The sequence below is a fragment of the Melospiza melodia genome, chromosome 2 (assembly GCF_035770615.1).
Source record: "Melospiza melodia melodia isolate bMelMel2 chromosome 2, bMelMel2.pri, whole genome shotgun sequence".
In the NCBI taxonomy this organism is placed as follows: domain Eukaryota; kingdom Metazoa; phylum Chordata; class Aves; order Passeriformes; family Passerellidae; genus Melospiza; species Melospiza melodia.
Window position 1 is genome coordinate 142,740,343 of NC_086195.1, and position 5,753 is coordinate 142,746,095.

At 51.5% G+C, this 5,753-nt stretch overlaps 1 long non-coding RNA gene across 1 annotated transcript; it reads left to right on the forward strand.

Moving 5' to 3' along the window:
- The first annotated feature begins 2,306 nt into the window (after window positions 1-2,306).
- LOC134415269 (uncharacterized) lies at window positions 2,307-2,943 on the forward strand. The gene is made up of 2 exons (XR_010027009.1): window positions 2,307-2,621; window positions 2,786-2,943. It is a non-coding gene; the product is annotated as an uncharacterized LOC134415269 (long non-coding RNA).
- The last annotated feature ends 2,810 nt before the right edge of the window (window positions 2,944-5,753 follow it).

The window sequence follows — 5,753 nt, forward strand, 5'->3', positions numbered from 1 at the left end:
CGAGTCCCGGTCGGCGGGAGGAGCGGGGAAGGAAGGGAGGGAGGCAGGGATGGAGGCGGGGAGGGGCGGCGGGGGGAGGCCGCCTCTTCCTCACGGGCAGCGGAGCGGCGTCCAGGCGCCGGGCTGCGGCGAGGGAAACGAGGCGGCGGAGGGAGAGACTTCGGGAAAAGACGTGGTGGGGAGGGGGAGAAAAAAGCAAAAATAAAAGGAGGAAGGAAAAAGAAAAAAAAAAAAACAGAGAAAAAAAAAAATCCCGACGCAGAGAGAGGAGCGCGGCGGCCGCGGGCGCCCCCCAGCGGCCTCCCCGGGGCCTGCGCCGCCCCCGGCGGCCGCCATGGGCAGGGGCGGGGCGGGAACGCCCCCGGCGCGCGCGGGGGGTGCGGGGGCGCGCGGCGGCCGCGGGGGGGCGCCAGGGGGCGGCGGCGGGAGCGGGGGGGGGCGCAACGGGGGGGGGGGGACACAACGGGGGGGACACAACGGGGGTTTGGGGTGTGCGAGGGTGTGCACAATGGGGTGTGTATGGGCGTGCACAGTGGGGTGTGCGAGGGTGTGCACAATGGGGTGTGTATGGGCGTGCACAGTGGGGTGTGCGAGGGTGTGCACAATGGGGTGTGTATGGGCGTGCACAATGGGGTGTGTATGGGTGTGCACAGTGGGGTGTGCGAGGGTGTGCATGGGGTCTGCACAATGGGATTTGTAGTGGGTGTGCGCGGGTGTGCAAAGGTGTGCACAACGGGGTGTTGTGGGGTGTGCAAGGGTCTGCACAATGGGATGTGTATGGAGGTTATGGGGTGTGCACAATGGGGTGTGTAAGGGGGGTTATGGGGTGTACACAATGGGGGTGCACGTGGGTGTGCACAATGGGGTTTGCACAACAGGGACGTAAAAGGAGGTACGGGGTGTGCACAATGGGGGTGCGTATGGGTGCACACAACGGGAGGTGTCTGGGGTGCACAACGGGGCACACAAAAGGTCTGGGGTTTGCACAAGGGGGTACGTGAAGGATTTGAGGTTTAGCATAAGGGGGTACACACAAGGTTTGGGGTTTGCAGAAGGGGTGCACAGGGGTGAAGGGGTTCACCCAGAAGGGGTGCAGGGTGTGCACGGGGCAGTAAAGGGGGTGCACAGGGACTGTGGTTGGGATGCTGTTGGGGTGCCCAGAGGAGTGCAGTGCCCTCCCTGCCCCATCCACTGCAGAACCCACACACCAGGATTGGGATGCAGGACACAGCTGGTGGCACTCCAAGGGTGCTCCACAGCACCAAGCAGCCATCCCCTTCCCTTCCCAGACTGTTCTTGTTGTTATCCTGTTGTATTCCATATTTCTAGCGTCCCATACTGTCACAATCACTTTTCTAAAGTCCCATACCTTCCCAGTGATATTTCTTGGGGGCAGTTCTTCACAGCACAGACTCCTTTTTCCTCTGCTTTCCACTGCTGCTTCTCAGTGAATGCCCCTTCCAGGCTGTCCCTGCCTGGCCCAGCCCAGCCCCTTTTATCCCAGTTACCTTCACTGGCCACAGCTGCAGCCCAATGAAGGACATCACAGCTGCAGCCCATCAAGAACAACCGGGGCTCATCAGGGCAAGGCCTAGACACAGATATTCAAATACAATACAGATATTCAAACACAATACAGATATTCAAATACAATACAGATATTCACATACAATACAGATATTCACATACAATACAGATATTCACATACAATACAGATATTCAAATACAATACAGATATTTTACTGGGACTCCTACTACACGTCCTAACAAACCTGGGCAGAAAGAGCTGGACTTGAGCTGAAGCTCATGAGGGAGCATCAGCCCTGACAGCAGCTGGAGAATCCCTTGATGGAGAATCCCAGATCCTGGTGCACCCCAAGGGCAGCACATGGAGAGCAGAGCACCTGGACACGAGCCTTTGCAGGGGGTTGGTTTTAACCAAAGGGAAATAAAACAAAGCTGAACCCTTGGGCATTGCGGATGCAGAGAGCCCAGGAGGCAGAAGTGATGCTCCCAGCCCTGTCGTGTTTTGCTGGGTGTGAATTAAACACCCCTGATCAGAAGCACTTTTGGCATTTTCACCCTCGTCCCCAGCACTGAAATAAATTCCTGCCCTTTGCTTATTCTGCTACAACAAAATCTTTGAAATATTAATGTGCATTTGGCTGCTTCCCTTAAGCAAATTACCGGGGCAGTTTGCAGAGCATCAGGCAATTCCCATAATTGCATTTTCCCAAGTGCTGCCGCTGCTCCATCGCCGGCTCCTTCATTATTGATGAGCTGCTTTGCTCCAGCTCCCAGAAAGTGACCCCTCGCCTTTAAAGATGCTTCAACCACCTTTAAAACCGAGATGCAACTTCAATTCTGCTTTCCCCCTCCAGCTACTAGTTTATCTAGTGCTTCTAATTAGTCTTAACTCTTTTCTCCCTGGGAAATTTTAAATTATTAGTGAGACCTGGTGCAGCAGCAGATGCTGTGAAAAAATATTTCATCTCTCTATTAGGGCTGCAAGGGGATGGGATCTGCATGTGCAGCCCTTCATGGAATCATGGAAAGGGACCATTAAAACTCATCCAGTTCCACCCCCCTGCCATGGACAAGGACACCTTCCACCAGCCCAGGTTTTTAAAAAAATCCTGCCCAGACTTCTGCATGCAGAACTGAGAAGCATTTTAGGCACCAGGCCTGCAGGCAGATGTATCATCCTCCCTTATGATGCAGTTGTTTTCCCACTATTTGCTTGTATTCTTCCATGAATAATTATGTTTTATCTGTTTAAACACAGATTCCCTGAAGCCTGACTCATGGAGTGCTGCAGGTTCGACGTGAATCCTGGAGGGTTTTGCATCTGGGATGATAAATCCTGATGGAGCTGCCTCTTGTAGCTGCCCATGGCTCTTCCACATCTTAATAATAGTGCTGATAATAGGGGAGAAAAAGGATGTGAAATAAAGATTATCAAAAAGTCAATAGAATAAGTGTCTGAGTGTTGTATATTTTATCAAAATACTTGTTTCCACAGCATAAGTGTAGTTCAGCTTATCCTGAGCCTTTATCCCTTGATTTCTCCTTTCTTATTGCAGGACCTGAAGGCAGTTGAGTCTCGTGGAATTCCAGAATGGTTTGGGTTGGAAGGGACTCTTATGGATCATCCAGTTCCGTCCCCTGCCATGGGCAGAAACACCTTCCACTGGACCAGTTATTGTTTTATATTTTATTGACCTTTATTTTATCTTGTTTCATTTCATTTAATTTTTGTTTTATTTAATTTCATTTATTTTCGTTTCATTCTATTTCATTCTATTTCATTTCATTTCATTCTATTTCATTCTGTTTCACTTTCATTCATTTTGTATGAAGGAGGGTGCAGGATACAGCCCCAGGTCAATACACACCTCGCAGGGAACCCCAACAAAGATGAGATATCAAGGCTGGAAACCCCAAGAGCCAAATTCCAGCTGATGGTGACAACCCACAGCTGAAAACAGAAGTGTATTCCCTCATCCAGAAGAAAAAAAAAATCAGTAAATAGAGAAGAATTTAGCCATAAAAGCAAAATTTGGAGAGGACCTTTAGGGAACAGAGCTCCCTCGATCCCCATCCTCAGGCGAAGGCAGCGCATTGGATCGCAGCTCCTGCCTGCTCATTCCTCACACCTGAATTCAATCCCTGCAGGGCTTTAGCCCTTTGCAAGCACAAAACCAGCATGTGTTGGAGCGTTCTTGGCTGCCAGGACAGGCAGAATCCAGCGAGCTGGAACCCGCGCCGGGCCCGTGATTAACACGCGAGGCTGGGCACGCTGGGCCTGGGCACAGCGGCTGCTCCACGCACGGATTGTGCTGCTGGGCTGGCAGGAGCGCTCCTGGCACACGGGTTTGCCCCCTGGTATTGTGGATGTTTCCCCCTGGCCTCACAGGGATGCTCCTGGCACAAAGGTTTGCTCCCTGGCATTGTGGATTTTGCCCCCTGGCCTCACAGGGATGCTCCTAGCAGAAGGGTTTGCTCACCAGTAGAGACCATGGAGGGAGGGGGCTGACAGCACAGGAGCTTTCTCCAGGGAAGTCCAGGAATCTATGATACTTAATTTTAGCAAATATGGATGTTTAGGAATGTCCTAGGACCCCAGAATGGCTTAGTTGGAAGGAATCTGAAAAAAATATCTCATTCCACCCCTACCCATGGGCAGAGACACTTCCCACTGGCCCAGGCTGCTCCAAGACCTAAAGTCCAACCTAGCCTTGGACACTTCCAGGGATCCACAACTTCTCTGGACACCCTGTGCCAGGGCCTCCCCACCCTCATAGCCAGGAATCCTTTCCCAATATCCCATCCATTTCCTCTGGCAGTGGGAAGCCATTTCCCCGTTGTCCTGTCCCTCCATCCCTTGTCCAAAGTCCCTCCCCAGCCCTCTTGTACAGAAACATTTACTTTGTGTTGTGTGTGGAGAGATATGAATGTATAAGAATTTATTTTATATTTAAATGAATATATAAGTAATGAAAAGCTTAATGGATATAATGATTGGGAGAGACACACACATAGAGAGAGACATTGAGAGAGACGCACACATAGAATCAAATTCGTTTATATTGGAAAATTCATCTAAGGTCATATCTAAATAAGAATTAAAAATGAAAAAATGAAAAGGAAAAAGTGAATAAAAGTATTAAAAAAAAATAAAAGAAAGGAGAAAATTATCTGGAAAAATTAACCATAATGTCACAATGTTTCCAATCACTCCCAGGAACAGGTAAAGCCAGAAATCGAGTTTGGCATTACCTGACATGCACAGTTCTGTTCTGAGTGTTTCTTCAGGGCCTTCAAAGCTCGTGGTGGCACTGCAGAGGTGTTTCCAGCCTTCCTTCCCTCCCTGGAAAGGAGAACATCAGGCTGGGTCCGGAGGCTGCAGGCTTTCCCCACGCGGGGGTGCCATGGGGATGCGGATCACGCCGCTCCTACAGCCAGGGGATGGGGACAGGTGACAGCTCAGAGCCTGGCATTGCTCACTGCCCTTTGCCAGGAAAAAAACATAAAGAAGTGTTAAAACATAAGGAAAAAGAAGAAACAAAACACATGGGTGGGGAAGGACGAGATTCATAAAGCATGCAGGAATTCTGTGGATGGGGGGATATAAGTTTGACAGGGCACGATGCATTTTCCCCCAGGCAGAGAATCCCTTGCTCCGTGGGGCTTGCTTCATTCAACAGGCTGGAGGGAGCTGTCGGGGAGCTGGGCCAGGGGATGGATCAGCCTCCTCCAGGTCCCAGTATGGGGTGGGAGCACTCCTTGGGACGGCTGTGGGGGGCTGGAGGTCCGGCCAGGCTGGAAGGGAGCCCCAGCAGCCCTGCCAGGCCCGGTTCCGCCGCCTTTCGGGAAGGCTGGTACGCCCAGCCAGCTCTGTTCCCCTCTCCCTGCTGCCCTGGCCTCTCCCCATTCCTCATCCCCGTGTTTACCATACCTGCAGGGGTGAGCCTGGGATTAATTTCCATGAGAACACGTTGTGAGTGTAAATATCTCTGAGCAGGGACGCTTGGCAGCTTTATGGGCTTTGCCTTCCTCCAGGAACTGGCAGCTTTCCTGGCTGCACGTGACCAGATGTGAGCACATCTGGAGCAGGACTCGGTGCCTGCCCTCTGTCCCATCCCAGTGGGGCTGTGTTCCCAAGGCTATCCAGGTGCTTCTTGGTGCTTTGAAGTGGATGTGATGATATGAAACTGCTGATATAAAACCATAAAACTGCTCCCAGCCCTGTC